General features: G+C 38.6%; 1 protein-coding gene across 8 annotated transcripts in view; it reads left to right on the forward strand.

Moving 5' to 3' along the window:
• Positions 1-17,821, forward strand: part of SAP130 (Sin3A associated protein 130) — a 132,672-nt gene that overhangs the window by 36,222 nt on the left and 78,629 nt on the right. The window lies entirely within an intron of this gene.

Raw genomic sequence — 17,821 nt, forward strand, 5'->3', positions numbered from 1 at the left:
TCTAGTGTCATACACGCCCCCAGCCTTTCTTCCTCAAGCATACTTGCATTCAGCTTCATTCTGTTTACTTACATTATTGTGCAACCATCAGATAATATTGTGCTATCCATTTTTGAATTTTACTATCAGTCCTTTACTCTTTCAGTACCAAATGCCCAATATCTACTCTAGTTCTTTCTCCTGATAACCTGTGTTCATAACTTTAACTCCCAAAGCTTACTCAATTTTAAATCATGTTAGTAAGGACCGTACAGTATTTGTGCTTTTGTTTCTGGCTAATTTCATTCAGCATATTGTCCTCAAGGTTCATCCACATTGTTGCATGCTTCTTGACTTTATTCTGTTTTACCAGCTGCATAATATTTCATCGTATGTATATACTGCAGCTTGTTTAGGCACTCATCCATTGATGGACGTTTTGGCTGTTTTCATCTCTTGGCATTCGTGTATAATGCTGCTGTAAGCATTGATGTGCAAATGTCTGTCTGTGTTCTTGCCTTCAGTTCCTCTAAATATAAACCTAGTAATGGATTGCTGGATCATATGGCATTTCTATACTTAGCTTCCTGTGGCACCACCAGACTGACTTCTAGAGTGGTTACACCATTCTACAGTCCCACCAACCATGAATAAATGTGCCTATTTCTCCACCTCCTCTCCAGCACTCGTTTTCTGTTTTTGTTATTTTTATAATGGCCATTCTAGTGGGTGTGAGATGTCTCATTGTGGTTTTGATATACAGTTCCCTAATTGCCAGTGAAGTTGGCCATCTTTTCATGTACCTTTTAGCCATTTGTATTTCCTTTTCTGAGAAGTGTGTGTCCGTGTCTTTTGCCCACTTTTTAATTGGGTTGTTTGTCTTTTTGTTCTTGAGTTGTAGAATCTCTTTATATATTCTAGATATTAAACCCTTATCTGATATGTGGTTTCCAAATATTGTCTCCTTTTACATAGGCTGTCTTTTTGTTTTCCTGAAAAAGTTCTTTGATGAATAAAAGTGTTTAATCTGAGGAGATCCCATTTATCTATTTCTTTTTCATTCCTTGCACTTTGGATATAAGGTCTAGGTAACCACCACCTATCACACATCCTATATTTTCATAGATTTTCTTCTAAAAGTTTTATGGTCTTAACTCTATTGTTTAGGTCTTTGATCCATTCTGAGTTAATATTTTATAGGGTCTGAGATAACAGACCTCTTTCATTCTTTTCATATGGATATCCAGTTCTCCAGACACAATTTATTGAAGAGGCGGCTCTGTCCCACTTGGGTTGGCTTGACTGCCTTATTAAAGATCAGTTGTATGTATATTAGAAGGTCTATTTCTGAACACTTAATTCTATTCCATTGGTCAGTATATCTGTCTTTATGCCAGTACCATACTGTTTTGATCACTGTAGCTTTGTAATATGCTTCAAAGTCAGTAGGTAGTGTGAGACCTCCCACTTCTTTTTTTTTCCTCAAGGTAGTTTTAGCTATTCGGTACACCCTGCCCTTCCAAATAAATTAGGTTATTGGTTTTTCTGTTTCTGCAAAGTAAGTTGTTTGGATTTTAAGTGGTATTACATTGAATCTGTAAATCAGTTTGGGTAAATTTAATCTTCCAGCCATGATCATGGTATGGCCTTCCATTTATTTAGATCTTCCATAATTTCTTTGAACAATTTCTTGCAGTTTTCTGTATATTTATCTTTTGTGTCCGTGGTTAAATTTATTCCTAAATATTTGATTCTTTTGGTTACTATTGTAAATTGAATTTTTTTTCTTAATTTCCTCCTCAGATTGCTCATTACTAGTATATAGAAACACTACTGATTTTTGGCTGTTCACCTTGTATATCCTGCCATTTGCCGTACTCATTTATTAGGTCTGATGGGTTTGCTGTAGGTTTTTCGGGATTTTCGACATATGCTATCATGTCATCTGCAAACAGTGGGAGTTTTACTTGTTCCTTTCCAATTTGATATCTTTTATTTCTTTCTCTCGTCTAATTGCTCTAGCTAGAGCTAACAGCACAGTGTTGAATAACAGTTTTCACTGTGGGCATCCTTGTCTTGTTTTTGATCTTAGAGAGAAAGCTTTCAGTCTTTGCCACTGAGGATGATGTTAGTATGGGTTTTTCATATAAAAGTACCTATCATTTGGCTTCTAGTTTATTTCACTTGGCTTTATTTCCTTAAGGGTAATCCATGTTGTCCTATGCTTGAGGACATCATTTCATTTTACTGTGGCATAATATTCCATCGTATGTATATATTGTTTATTCACTTGTCTATTGATGGGCACTTAGATTGTTTCTGTCTTCTAGCAGTTGTGAGTAATGCTGCTGTGGACATTGGTGTGCAAATGTCTGTTCGTATGACTGCTTTCAGCTCTTCTGGGTATATAACAAGTAGTGGTATTGCCGGGTCATAGGACAACTCACTATTTAGTTTTCTAAGGAACCAGCAGACTGGCTTCCATAGCAGCTGTACCATTATATGTTCCCAGAGCAGTTCATATGTGTCCCAGTTTGTCCACATCCTTTGCAACACTTGTAGTTTCCTGTTTATTTAATAGCAGCCATTTTCATGGTTGTGAGGTACTCTCTCATTGTAGTCTTGATCTGCATTTCTCTTATAGCTAAAGAAAATGAGCATCTCTTCCTGTACCTTTCAGCCATCTGTATTTGCTCTTCAGAATGCTGAGGTGTGGGTGTGTGTGGAGCTTGGGGGATGCTGGGCTTGAGTGCATGGGAAACAGGGAGCACAGTAGCATGCATGGGCTCATGAGCGCATCAGTATGGTTCCAAGAGCATGGCTTGGCTTGCTTCCTCATCCCTGCCTCCCTGTCCGTGCACTTCTTAGGGCTCCAGGCCTCTGCTTGGAAATGGGTACATTAGGCTCATTGCGCTAGCTGTGTAGTTTCTGGTTCTCTGCATGTCAGTCAGTTCCTTTGCTTTTCATCCAGGACCTCCCATGAATCTTGGGGGACTCTTGCCTTACCTTCTCTGCTTTGGTAGTAAACGCCGGACCCTTTCACATCCTCATAAACCACCTAGGAGCTTTGGACTTGGAATCTCTTTTTTTTCTTTTAACTCTTTGAAGCATTTTTTATTGTGAAGTATACCATATATTAAAAAAAGCAATAAATTTCAAAGTACATTGTAATGTACATTGTAACTAGTGTTTATAGAGCAGACTTCAGAGTTTGGTGTGGGTTACAGTTCTTCAGTTTTCCTTCTAGCTGCTCCAAGACCCTGGAGACTAAAAGAAATATCAGTATGATTCAGCAGTCATTTTCATTTGTTAAATCCTGTCCTCTCTTATAACTTCTCCTTCTCCTTTTTACCTTCTACCAATCTTTAGAGTTATTTGGGCGATGACCATTCGAAGTTTTTCATGTTGGAAAGGGGTGCCAATAATATAGTATGAAGGGGGATAGAAATTATTGATGTTCTTTTAGAGGCTGGCCCCTCTGGGTTTCAGCACTTACCTGGCCTAAGATCTATCTGGACATTGTAGGTTTCTCTGAAGTAATCTTAATGCATGAAACTTTTAGAATCTCAGAGCGCCAGGTGTCTTATCAAATCTGCCATTGTAGGTCTCCATTGTTTTTTTCATCTCTTCTGTTGTGCCTTTCACTCCCATAAGTTCTGTGATTTATTTTTTCAAACTTTTGAGTTCTTTACGTTTGCCCACTGTGTTCTTTATATCCTTCATCTCTTTTGCCATATCTTCTCTCACCTCCTTGATTCAAATTTTGATGTGAGTTTGCATGGCTGTTCATACATCATTAATCCATTATTTCAAGTCCTGCATCTCATTTGAAATGTTGGTTTGTTCCTTTGGGCCTTATCATCATTTTTCCTAGTATGATTCCTTATTTTTTGCTGGTGTCTAGGAATCTGATTTCCTTGATTAATTTATTCTGGAGTTTGTTTTTCTCTTTTACCTGTGGTTTTGTTGGTTGGGTTTGTTCTCTAACTGTTCTTTGGCATTCAGTTCAACTTATTCTAGACCTCTACCATAGCTTCTGTGTAATAGATCAGAATTTTTCAGCTCTTGTTTTTCTGCTTCTTGCCCTGTCTATATGGAACCTTTTTTTTGAGGAGGATCCCATCAGATATGATTGAAATCAGTCAGATTTTCTCAAACCAGGCAGGTCCATGTCTCAGGAGGAGGGTGTAATCAGTATCCTCTTTTGCTCTCCTGAGCACAGAAGGTGTTGTCACCTTCTTCTGTTACTTATCATCACTTCCAGTGAACTCTTTTATCTTTGCTTTGTGTTTTATTTTATTAAAAATTTAAATTTATTGCATAGTTTTCATCTGTTCATTAGAAGCATTTCTTACCACCTTTTTTCTTGTAGCAGCTTTAAGTGAACTTGTGCTAGTTCCCTCCTGAGTATTCATCTTTGAGTAAGTTGGGTTTATCCTTGCTCAGCTGTTTGTAACTGCTTCTTGTGTGCCTGGGCCAGAAGAAATGTCCCTGGTGACTTCTTGGGGTCCCAGGCTTGAGTGATTTTAAACCATTACCCCTGCCTAGCGAACAGAGACCAACTGCTTAGCAGGGCAGTCTCCTACTTCCTTTGATCTCCCCCCACACTGTCTGTATCAGTGTGATTCCTAGCTCATCCCCACCCTCTTTTGCTTTTTTGATCCTGAAACCTATCTTTGCTGCTGGCTCTATTCCCACCATTACAAATAAGAGGTGTTAGTTTCCTCTGTCAGAGCATGTTCCTCACTTTGGAGAATGTTGTTTTCCTGAATTTTATTCCTGAAATGGCAAATATAGATTTCCTCTCCATTTCCTCCAGCATCCCTATTGGATATCACTGCCTGTGGAAGTTTTGCTACTTATTGTGTGGTTTGAACTTTCACATCTCCTAGTTTTGTCAAAAAAAGAGTGACTTCATTCCTCTTTTTTTGCTTTCCTTGCTATTATTCTCTGAGAGAAGGTAAAAATACAAACCCATCTCACCCATCATACTTCTAGTCCACCCTCAAAAGAAATCAAGCAAGGAGCCAGTTTAACAGTAGAGAATGGTCATAGGTCCACTTGTACATAAATCCCTTATTTTTCTGTAGAAGTCTGGTTACTAAATTGGGTCTCCATTCTGTTGTCAGTCTTTAGACCATTAATTCTTTAAAAAGTTTGCTTACTGAGAGAACTTATTCAGTGATTAAGGCAACAAATTCTGGAGTACTTCATAGCCACGTGACCTTGGGCCAATGACTTCATTTCTCCACCTTAGTTGCATTTTTTATTGGTGGGGGGGGGTTGTCACTGTGGACTCATGAGTGTTTTCTTTATTCAATATTTTTGTTGATCAAAGTCACTTTATATATGTTTTTCCCAAATTTGGCTAGTGAGAATCCCTTCAACTGGCTTGAATGTCCTTTGGATGACTCCTGTATGTCTGTGAGCACTTGGTTCTTTCTGGTACAGTATGTTTCAGACTCTCTTTCTTTCCTTCCCTAGTGTTGAATTCAGCCATTTCTTCAAGGATCCCTGGTTTCTTTTAGTACAGAATGGTATTTAAAAATCTGTGAGCTAGGGGTGCTGATTGCTTCTGGGGTACTTGTGGTCAGAGGTTGTAGTCAATACAGTAAAAACAATCATAACTTATTGATTTTTCCAAATGAAAACTACCATTGCAGGTGTTTTCATGCTTTTTTAGATTTTTTGTGAACCCTATCTCTTAAACTGAAAGCTTCATTTTCTAAAGAAATTAATTACTTATTTCTTTAATTCTACAATATCAACAAAAAATGTTTTCAAGACGATTAAGTGAAGCTTAAGTGATCATCATAGTTCTTTGAATCCTCAGACCAAATCCCTTTAAGCAGATGTGCTCAAGAGTCACTTGGAGTGGTTCTCTTCTCTATGGCTTATGTAGTAGTGTTTTCTTTATCCTGATTTGTACTCACATGGTTGTAGAAATATGTATAACATTTGTTTTTAATTTTCAGATTTGCTTTTTCTTTGGGGTTTAACTTTTTACAACATGTTAAATATTTATTTGGTTCCCCAGTCAAAAGCACTATGAAAAGGTGGACTCAGGAGTTACTTCCAGCCCTGTGCCCTCCCACTTGGCCGTCTGTTTTGGGTCCTTCTCTGGTTTGCCTTCTCAGTTTATTTTTTTGCAAACATAACTATATGCACCTGTAAACACATATTTTCCTTGTTCTTTAACCCTTTCTTGCACAATATGTAGTATATTTATATATTACCGTATTCTTGAGATGACTCCAAACCAGTACAGAGAGATCTTACTTACTCATTCCTTTTTTTGTGGCTGCATTGTCCACTGCAGTGTGACTGTATTGGTGGACATTCTGGCCCATGCTGATTTGTGTTTGTGATATTATTGCCTACTTCAAAGGCCTCTGGGAGGAGTATGTATGTCTGTATGTAAAGACTAACAATGCCTGTCATGGCATGCACATATGAATATTAACACAGGTACTTCTCAGTAGACTATGTGAAAATAAAAACACAACTACATTTTGTGCTTATAAAAATATGAGAAATATTTAAAAACATCTAAGATAAACTTATAGATTCTTTTTGAGGTATATTGTTGCATGAATTGGACTTCTTAAGATATGAATCCATTTAAGTTTGAATTGAGAAGACTCTTTTCTGGTGATTCTGTAGGCATTCTTCTTGGTTACCGGGATCTTCAAATTGTTTTCAACTAGGTTCATCGGCCGTAACGTGCCACTGTTTAAATTAGGTGTGTACATGCATATCTTTTAATATTTCTAACTGTAAATGCTGGGAGATAGGCAGCTTTTATGGTAGCGTGCTTGGTGAATTCTCTCATCAACTATTATAAAACCAGTCTCCAATTGTAGGCTTTTTCTTGAGTTTCATCAGGTTTGTAGCTGCATTTGTGTCAAGGCCTGCACCTTTCCTTTGGACTCTCATACGCCATTTGATTCTTTTTCTTGCAGGCATAAGACCATCCTCAAATCAGTTGACAACTCCTTTTCCTCTGGTCCGCCCAGGTCTGAGTTCAGGCAATTTGATAGGCTTCCATGTAAAACCATTGCTTAGTTTGGAGGCCTGCAGCTTCTCACGTTTTCTTTTCCCTGGTTTATATTCACATGGTTTGAGAATATAGAAGTATTAAAAGGAAAACAGTAAGGAGTATCACTTTTTCCTCTGCTTCCATCTGCCAATTTTCAATTTCCCGTCTCTTTACGTTTCTAAGGTACCCTGTACTTAGCATTTCGGTATCTTTCTAGTGTTTCTATATGAAGATAAATTCAAATCCAAATGCAGTTCTTTGTACCCAAAAGAATGTTTATTCATATAGTCCTCTTTATTATTTTTTTTCTTCCATATAACAAGATATATTGAAAGTTTTGCACTGCATTACATAGAGAGTTCCTAGCAGGGTAGTGATCCATTGCTTGAATGGATTTTGAGTTGTTTCTTGTCCTTACTGTCATAAAGAACAGTGCCGCAAATGAGCTTGTACTTACTTTGTTGTGCAGGTGTGCAAGAATGTCTGAAGGGGAGATTCCCTAATGTGATCAGACAGGATATGCAGTTGTCACTTGAATACATTTTGTCTAATTGACTTCCTTGGGGTTTATACCCATTTTACACTCCTTCCACAATGTTTAAGAGTACCTGTATCCTTGCAGCTTTGACAACAGTGTACTGTCAGATTTTTTTATTTTTCCAGTCTGCTAGAAGAACAGTGACAAACCAGTGAATTTTAAATTGCATTTCTCATCCTCTTAGTGAGGGTGAACATAGTTAAGGGCCATTTCTGTTTTCTTTTTATGATGTGGCTTTTCATAGCCTTTGCCTGCTTTTTAAAAAGGAAAATTTCTGTTGTATTAGTTATTGAGTTACAGAAAAATCATGCATAAAATACAAAATTTCTATATACTACCCTATTATTATCATCTTGCATTAGTGTGGCACATTTGTTGCAGTTGATGAATAACATTTTTTTAATTGTACTATTACCTATAGTCCATCATTTGCAATAGGGTTCACTCTTTGTGTTGTACAGTCCTATGTTTTCTCTCTTTAGTTTTTATTCTGATAACAAATATACAGCCTAAAACTTCCCTTTTAACCACATTTGCACATATAATTCAGTGCTGTTAACTACATACACAGTGTTGTGCTATCATCACCAGCATCCATTACCAGAGTTTTACAATCAACCCAAATAGAAACTACAGTTTAAACATTAACTTCCCATTCCCTACCCAATCCCCTGGCCCCCTATCAGGAACCTATTTTCTTGATAGTCAGAATCAGTGGGTTTGCTTATTCTAATTATTTTATGTTAGTGAGGTTATACAATATTTGTCTTTGTGTCTGGCTTATTTTTCTCAGCATAATATCTTAAAGTTTCATCCATGTTGTCACATGTATCAGAATGTCATTCCTTTTTTTTTTTTCTTCACGTTTCTTTGGGATATAGTTCTTTATCTTTAATTCTTTAATTTTTATGTGTTTTTTTCATGTCACATGTATCAGAATTTCATTCCTTTTTTTCACATTTCTTTGGGATATAGTTTTTTATTTTTAATTATTTAATTTTTATGTTTTTTTTTTAATTGTGAAAACTAACATAGATACAAAAAAGCACCAAATGTCAAAGCACACTGCAAAAAATTAGTTGTAGAACAAATTTCAGTTTGGTACATGTTACAATTCCACAAGTTTAGGTTTTTACTTCTAGCTGCTCTAAGACTAAAATATCAATGTAATGATTCAGCAGTCATACACATTTGTTAAACATTACCTTCTGTATATAACTCCATCATCTCCTTTGATCTTTCTCCCAGTCTTCTAACTTTTTCATGTTGAAAGGGGCTGTCAATAATATGGGATAGGGTGATGAAACTAGTTGATATTCTGGAGAAGCTGAGCCCTTCTGGGTTTCAGTTTTAAAAGCCATAGTAGAAGCTCCTGGTAACCTTTGCTGCCCCTACCCAAACTGTCTACAAGACAGAGCAGAACCAGTTTGCACTCCCAGTTTGGGTCCTTGGCCCTGTTCCAGAGGGAGCAGAGTGGCCCTTTTGTGCATACTGGGGTGCATGTGTTTCAGTAGCAGTCTACCGGGTAGAATTCTGAAGGAGTGAGCTGGGGAAAGCATCACTGGTGGCTCTTGGTCCCAGAGTTTATCCTAAAGGCAGAAAAGCCCCTTGCATACAGCTGGGACAGTGTAAAAAACACTTAAGTTGAAGCTGCCTAGGGCAAAGAACTAACTCCATTAAGTCACTCAAGTGAGCACCCAGTAACGAAGAGGTGGTCAATTCCTAAGTAAGTAGGGGGGTGTTCACTCAAACTCCTGTGGACTGTAAACTGGGAATTCCTGGGGCTTTTAGCAAGCACAGGCCCAGACAAGAGCAGACTTTCCAGCTCTGGCTCCCGCAGGCCCAGACAAGACAGAGAGAGCCCTATTTCCCATTTGCCTCAAACTGATCTGCTTGATAGGAGGGCTACTCTCTGAAGGGGAATACCAGCCAAAGCAGAAAAAGTTTACGAAGAGAGTAATAGGTGCTTTATGCCTTGATTGGTTTCTTTTGACTAGCTCCAGGCATTCAAGAAAATCTTGGTCATATCACTAAACTAGATACAAACTTAAGAAACAGCCCAGGGACTAAGTCCCAGAGCTAACCGTTTAAAATATTTAAATGTGCAGTGTCCAACAAAAGATTGTAAGACAAGCAAAGAAACAGGAAATGATGGCCCATCCAAAGAAACAAGATAAAATCCAGAAGCCATCAAGAAAGAGGACCAGATTTTGGACTTAGTGGACAGAGATGTTAACATAATGATCCTCAATATGATCGATGAGATAAAGGAAAGCACAGAAAAAGATCTAAAATATAGGAAGAAAACAATGAATGAACGATATGGGATTCTCTGGAGAGAAATACTTGAGTTAAAGAGCATAATAACTGAAATGCAAAACTCCCGAGATGGTTTCAACAGAAGATTGGAGGTAGCAGAAGAATCAGTGAACTTGAAGACATCAAAACAACTGAAATAATTCAGGCTGCGAAGCATAAAGATAAAAGAATTACAAAGCCTGAGAGACCTGTAGGACACTGTTCTAGTTTGCTAGCTGCTAGAATGCGCTTTGCCAGAAATAGAATGGCTTTTGAAAGGGAGAATTTATTAAGCTGCAAGTTTACATGTTCTAAGGCCATGAAAATGTCCCAATTAAAGCAAGTCTATAAAAATGTCCAAATTAAGGCACCAAGAGGTTACTTTAACTCAAGAAAAGCTGATGAAGTTCTAGGTTTCTCTCTCAACTGGAAAGGCACATGGCAAACATGATGATGTCTGCTAGCTATCTCTCCATTCTCATGGCTCTCTTGGATCTCAGGCCTTTTCCAAAATGCTTCCTCTTTTAAAGGACTGCGGTAAACTAATCAAGACCCACCTGGAATGGGTGAAGTCACATCTCCCTCTAATCCAAGATTAATACTTGCAGTTAGACAGGCCACAACTTCATGGAGATAATCTAATCAAAAGATTCCACCCTACGTTATTGAATAGGGATTAAAAGAAATGGTTGTGCCCACAAAATTGGATCAGCTATGTAGAACACTACTCCCAGGGGTGTAAATCTCCCTGGCAACATGCAACAGAAATCCCTGGATGAGCAAGGACCCAACATCAAGGGATTGAGAAAACCTTTTTGACCAAACGGGGGAAGAGAGAAATGAAAATGTCAGTGACTGAGAGATTTCAGAGTCAACAGGTTACCCTCTTGACCCTTACATTATATAGATATATATAGATATCCCTTTTGGGTTTGTGGTGTATTTGAATGGCTAAAGGGAAGTATCTGAAACTAGAGCTGTATTCCAGTAGCTTTGTTTCTTTAAGGTGATTGTATAAAGATGCAGTGTTTACAGTGTGTCTATGTGATTGTGAAAACCTTGTGTCTGCTACTCCCTTTATAGAGCATGGACAGATGAGTAAAAAATATGGATTAAAAAAAATAAACAAATAATGAAGAACAAAGGTTAAAATATATTGGGTAGATTGAAATACTAGTGGTCAACTAGAGGGAGGGTTAAGGGATATGGTATATATGAGTTTTTTCTTTTTTCTTTTTATTTCTTTATCTGGTGTGATGCAAATGTTCTAAAAAATGATCGTGGTTGTAAATATACAAGTACATGATAATATTGTGACCCATTGATTGTACTCCATGTATGGAATGTGAATGTTAAGAATGTTTGTGTTTGTATGTTGCTTTATCCATAAAAATATTATTTAACTAAAATTTCTGAAAAAAGAAAAAAAGAAACCATTTGACTTGATTCATGTTACTCCAGATTTCCAATTAACTAATTTTTTTTATTAATTAAAGAAAAAAAAGAAATTAACACAACATTTAGAAATCATTCCATTCTACATATGCAATCAGTAATTCTTAACATCATCACATAGATGCATGATCATCATTTCTTGGTACATTTGCATCGATTTAGGAAAAGAACTAGCAAAACAACAGAAAAGGATATAGAATGTTAATATAGAGAAAAAATAAAAATAATAATAATAGTAAAAAAAAAGGAAAAAGAAAAAAAAGACACAAACAAATAAACAAACAGACAAAAAAAAAACCTATAGCTCAGATGCAGCTTCATTCAGTGTTTTAACATCCATTTTTGAGTTTTTTTATCTAGTCCTGTTGCACAGTCTGTATCCCTTCAGCTCCAATTGCCCATTATCTTACCCTGTTTCTAACTCCTGCTGGTCTCTGTTACCAGTGACATATTCCAAGTTTATTCTCAAATGTCCGTTCACATCAGTGGGACCATACAGTATTTGTCCTTTAGTTTTTGGCTAGACAAACTCAGCATAATGTTCTCTAGGTCCATCCATGTTATTACATGCTTCATAAGTTTATTCTGTCTTAAAGCTGCATAATATTCCATCGTATGTATATACCACAGTTTGTTTAGCCACTCTTCTGTTGATGGACATTTTGGCTGTTTCCATCTCTTTGCAATTGTAAATAATGCTGCTGTAAACATTGGTGTGCAAATGTACGTTTGTGTCTTTGCCCTTAAGTCCTTTGAGTAGATACCTAGCAATGGTATTGCTGGGTCGTATGGCAATTCTATATTCAGCTTTTTGAGGAACCGCCAAACTGCCTTCCACAGTGTTTGCACCATTTGACATTCCCACCAACAGTGGATAAGTGTGCCTCTTTCTCCGCATCCTCTCCAGCACTTGTCATTTTCTGTTTTGTTGATAATGGCCATTCTGGTGGGTGTGAGATGATATCTCATTGTGGTTTTGATTTGCATTTCTCTAATGGCCAGGGACATTGAGCATCTCTTCATGTGCCTTTTGGCCATTTGTATTTCCTCTTCTGAGAGGTGTCTGTTCAAGTCTTTTTCCCATTTTGTAATTGGGTTGGCTGTCTTTTTGTTGTTGAGTTGGACAATCTCTTTATAAATTCTGGATACTAGACCTTTATCTGATATGTCCAAATATTGTCTCCCATTGTGAAGGCTGTCTTTCTACTTTCTTGATGAAGTTCTTTGATGCACAAAAGTGTTTAATTTGGAGGAGCTCCCATTTATTTCTTTCTTTCTTCAGTGCTCTTGCTTTAGGTTTAAGGTTCATAAAACTGCCTCCAATTGTAAGTTTCATAAGATATCTCCCTACATTTTCCTCTAACTGTTTTATGGTCTTTGACCTGATGTTTAGATCTTTGATCCATTTTGAGTTAACTTTTGTGTAGGGTGTGAGATATGGGTCTTCTTTCATTCTTTTGCGTATGGATATCCAGTTCTCTAGGCACCATTTATTGAAGAGACTGTTCTGTCCCAGGTGAGTTGGCTTGACTGCCTTATCAAAGATCAAATGTCCATAGATGAGAGGGTCTATATCTGAGCACTCTATTCGATTCCATTGGTCGATATATCTATCTTTATGCCAATACCATGCTGTTTTGACCACTGTGGCTTCATAATATGCCTTAAAGTCCGGCAGCGTGAGACCTCCAGCTTCATTTTTTTCCTCAAGATACTTTTAGCAATTCAGGGCACCCTGCCCTTCCAGATAAATCTGCTTATTGGTTTTTCTATTTCTGAAAAATCAGTTGTTGGGATTTTGATTGGTATTGCATTGAATCTGTAAATCAGTTTAGGTAGGATTGACATCTTAACTATATTTAGTCTTCCAGTCCATGAACACGGTATGCCCTTCCATCTATTTAGGTCTTCTGTGATTTCTTTTAACAGTTTTTTGTAGTTTTCTTTGTATAGGTTTTTTGTCTCTTTAGTTAAATTTATTCCTAGGTGTTTTATTCTTTTAGTTGCAGTTGTAAATGGGATTCGTTTCTTGATTTCCCCCTCAGCTTGTTCATTACTAGTGTATAGAAATGCTACAGATTTTTGAATGTTGATCTTGTAACCTGCTACTTTGCTGTACTCATTTATTAGCTCTAGTAGTTTTGTTGTGGATTTTTCCGGGTTTTCAACGTATAGTATCATATCATCTGCAAACAGTGATAGTTTTACTTTTTCCTTTGCAATTTTGATGCCTTGTATTTCTTTTTCTTGTCTAATTGCTCTGGCTAGAACCTCCAACACGATGTTGAATAATAGTGGTGATAATGTACATCCTTGTCTTGTTCCTGATCTTAGGGGGAAAGTTTTCAATCTTTCCCCATTGAGGATGATATTGACTGTGGGTTTTTCATATATTCCCTCTATCATTTTAAGGAAGTTCCCTTGTATTCCTATCTTTTGAAGTGTTTTCAACAGGAAAGGATGTTGAATCTTGTCAAATGCCTTCTCTGCATCAGTTGAGATGATCATGTGATTTTTCTGCTTTGATTTGTTGTTATGGTTTATTACATTAATTGATTTTCTTATGTTGAACCATCCTTGCATACCTGGGATGAATCCTACTTGGTCATGATGTATAATTCTTTTAATGTGTTGTTGGATTCGATTTGCTAGAATTTTGTTGAGGATTTTTGCATCTATATTCATTGGAGAGATTGGTCTGTAGTTTTCTTTTTTTGTAATATCTTTACCTGGTTTTGGTATGAGGGTGATGTTGGCTTCATAGAATGAATTAGGTAGCTTTCCCTCCACTTCGATTTTTCTTGAAGAGTTTGAGGAGAGTTGGTACTAATTCTTTCTGGAATGTTTGATAGAATTCACATGTGAAGCTGTCTGGTCCTGGACTTTTCTTTTTAGGAAGCTTTTGAATGACTGATTCAATTTCTTTACTTGTGATTGGTTTGTTGAGGTCATCTATTTCTTCTGAGTCAAAGCTGGTTGTTCATGTCTTTCCAGGAACCCGTCCATTTCATCTAAATTGTTGTATTTATTAGCGTAAAGTTGTTCATAGTATCCTGTTATTACCTCCTTTATTTCTGTGAGGTCAGTGGTTATGTCTCCTCTTCCATTTCTGATCTTATTTATTTGCATCCTCTCTCTTCTTCTTTTTGTCAATCTTGCTAAGGGCCCATCAATCTTATTGATTTTCTCATAGAACCAAATTCTTGTCTTATTGATTTTCTCTGTTGTTTTCATGTTTTCAATTTCATTTATTTCTGCTGTAATCTTTGTTATTTCTTTCCTTTTGCTTGCTTTGGGGTTAGTTTGCTGTTCTTTCTCCAGTTCTTCCAAGTGGACAGTTAATTCCTGCATTTTTGCCTTTTCTTCTTTTCTGATATAGGCATTTAGGGCAATAAATTTCCCTCTTAGCACTGCCTTTGCTGTGTCCCATAGGTTTGATATGTTGTGTTTTCATTTTCATTCACCTCGAGGTATTTACTAATTTCTCTTGCAATTTCTTCTTTGACCCATTTCCCTTTTCAGTGTTTGCAGTGTATTCCTCACGTATTTTGGAGCATTCTGGTTCGGTGCATAAATATTTATGATTGTTATGTCTTCTTGTTTAATTGTTCCTTTTATTAGTATATAGTGTCCTTCTTTGTCTCTTTTAACTGGTTTATATTTGAAGTCTAACTTGTTGGATATTAGTATAGCCACTCCTGCTCTTTTCTGGTTGCTGTTTGCATGAAATATCTTTTCCCAACCTTTCACTTTCAACCTATGTTTATCTTTGGGTCTAAGATGTGTTTCCTGTAGACAGCATATAGAAGGATCCTGTTTTTTAATCCATTCTGCCAGTCTATGTCTTTTGATTGGGGAATTCAGTCCATTAATATTTAGTGTTATTACTGTTAGGATAATATTTTCCTCTAACATTTCGCCTTTTGTATTATATATATCATATCTGACTTTCCTTCTTTCTACACTCTTCTCCATACCTCTCTCTTCTGTCTTTTCGTTTCTGACTCTAGTGCTCCCTTTAGTATTTCTTGCAGAGCTGGTCTCTTGGTCACAAATTCTCTCGGTGACTTTTTGTCTGAGAATGTTTTAATTTCTCCCTCATTTTTGAAGGACAATTTTGCTGGATATAGGAGTCTTGGTTGGCAGTTTTTCTCTTTTAGTAATTTAAATATATCATCCCACTGTCTTCTAGCCTCCATGGTTTCTGCTGAGAAATCTACACATAGTCTTATTGGGTTTCCCTTGTATGTGATGGATTGTTTTTCTCTTGCTGCTTTCAAGATCCTCTCTTTCTCTTTGACCTCTGACATTCTAACTAGTAAGTGTCTTGGAGAACGCCTGTTTGGGTCTAATCTCTTTGGGGTGCGCTGCGCTTCTTGGATCTGTAATTTTAGGTCTTTCATAAGAGTTGGGAAATTTTCAATGATAATTTCTTCCATTAGTTTTTCTCCTCCTTTTCCCTTCTCTTCTCCTTCTGGGACACCCACAACACGTATATTTGTGCGCTTCATATTGTCCTTGAGTTCCCTGATACCCTGTTCAAATTTTTCCATTCTCTTCCCGATAGTTTCTGTTTCTTTTTGGAATTCAGATGTTCCATCCTCCAAATCACTAATTCTATCTTCTGTCTCTTTAAATCTATCATTGTAGGTATCCATTGTTTTTTCCATCTTTTCTACTTTGTCCTTCACTTCCATAAGTTCTGTTACTTGTATTTTCAGTTTTTCTGTTTCTTCTTTTTGTTCACCCATGTCTTCTTCATGTCCTCCCTCAATTTATCGATTTCGTTTTTGAAGAGGTTTTCCATTTTTGTTCGTATATTCAGCATTAGTTGTCTCAGCTCCTGTATCTCATTTGAACTATTGGTTTGTTCCTTTGACTGGGCCATATTTTCAATTTTTTGAGCGTGATCCGTTATCTTCTGCTGGCGTCTGGGCATTTAGACAGATTTCCCTGGGTGTTGGATCCAACAGTTTGGAAGATTTTTCTGTGAAATCTCTGGGTTCTGTTTTTCTTATCCTGACCAGTAGGTGGCGCTCGTGGCACACGGTTGTCTGCGGGTCCCACCAGTAAAAGGTGCTGTGGGTCCTTTAACTTTGGAAAACTCTCGCCGTCAGGGAGGTTCGCCAGCCGAAGCGGCTTGGAGGCGTGCCAGCCATCCCGGGGTCCGAACGCGGGGAGGGTCGCCGGCCGCCGCAGCCCAGGAGAGCGCCCGTCCGAATTTCCTAGTTGGCCCGGGGCGCTAAGCGTGGCGGGAGGGCACCAGCTGCCGCGGCCCTGGAGAGTGCACCGTTCCTGGGGAGTCACGTGTTTGGAAGGGGTCCCCCCCGTCACCGTTCTCCGCGGCCTGGTATTTCCGACCCAGTTCTCTCAGTTGGTCCGGCAGGCCGCGCATGGCGTGGACGCCAGCCGCTGCGGTTTGAGGGAACCGCCTGTCCAATTCTCCCAGCTGGCCCGGGAAGGGGGAAGGGAGGAACTCCGGCCGCTTGCCGCCCCGCCCGGTGTAGCCCGCACCCCTTGGTGATCTCACCGGAGCGGGTTCTCTCAGCCAGTCAGCCATTCCAGGATGGGGTATGCTGTCTTTTTGATCTCTGTTGTGGCTTTGGGAGCTGTTCTGTATCGTTTCTACTCCCCTAGTAGCTGTTCTGGAGGAGGAACTAAGATCCGCGCGTCTTACTATTCCTCCATCTTCTCCGGAAGTCTGTATAGGCTGGTTTTAATGGCTTCAAATTACCAAACCCTGGTGTCTGAGTTCCTTGAGGGAGGGATTCCACCTGATTTGGGCTTCACCCCTTCCCTGGGGAAGGCATAGTCTCCAGACAAGCCCTCAAACACGCTTGTTTCTGCCTATGCCTGGGGCAGTTGCAGCCTGAGAAGCCCTGCCACTGTATCCGAAGGCAGTCAAGCCTCTGTAGAAACACAGCCACAAAAACCTCTGTTTCTTTTCTTTTTTTCTGTTTCCGTGAGCCCAATGAGCGACCTCTGCTTTGACCAGGTTCACCTGAGCTGGGGGCCTATTTTTAGTAGTCAGAATTTGTTAATTAATGCCACAATTGGTGTTTGCTTGGGCTCTGCATCTGCTGCTGGTGAAGTCTCTTTCCTTTCCCCTCTGGGAAGCAGCCTGTGGGGGAGGGGCGCCGGCCACGGCGGCTTGGGGAACTTGCAGTTCTTAGGAGGCTCGCAGCCGGTCCAACTGGTCCAGACTGGGATACACTGTGTGTCCAGTCACTGACGTGGCCCTAGGAGCTGTTCTGTACTGTTTCTGGTTATTTAGTAGTTGTTCTGGAGGACGTACTAAAACGCGCACATTGCTAAGCCACCATCTTGGTCTGAGGGTAATCCGTGTTGATATTTTTTAAAAATGAGAGTTAAAACCGTTTCAGGAGAAAGTCTTAGCGAGCCATGTCCTTCACTGGTGTATTGAAGACCAGGTATTGGGTTCATATGTGAACTCCACAGGCTTATGAACAAATACAAATTGTCTGACTGTAATCTAGCACATGACAGTACCT

The sequence above is a fragment of the Tamandua tetradactyla genome, chromosome 3 (assembly GCF_023851605.1).
Source record: "Tamandua tetradactyla isolate mTamTet1 chromosome 3, mTamTet1.pri, whole genome shotgun sequence".
Lineage (NCBI taxonomy): Eukaryota > Metazoa > Chordata > Mammalia > Pilosa > Myrmecophagidae > Tamandua > Tamandua tetradactyla.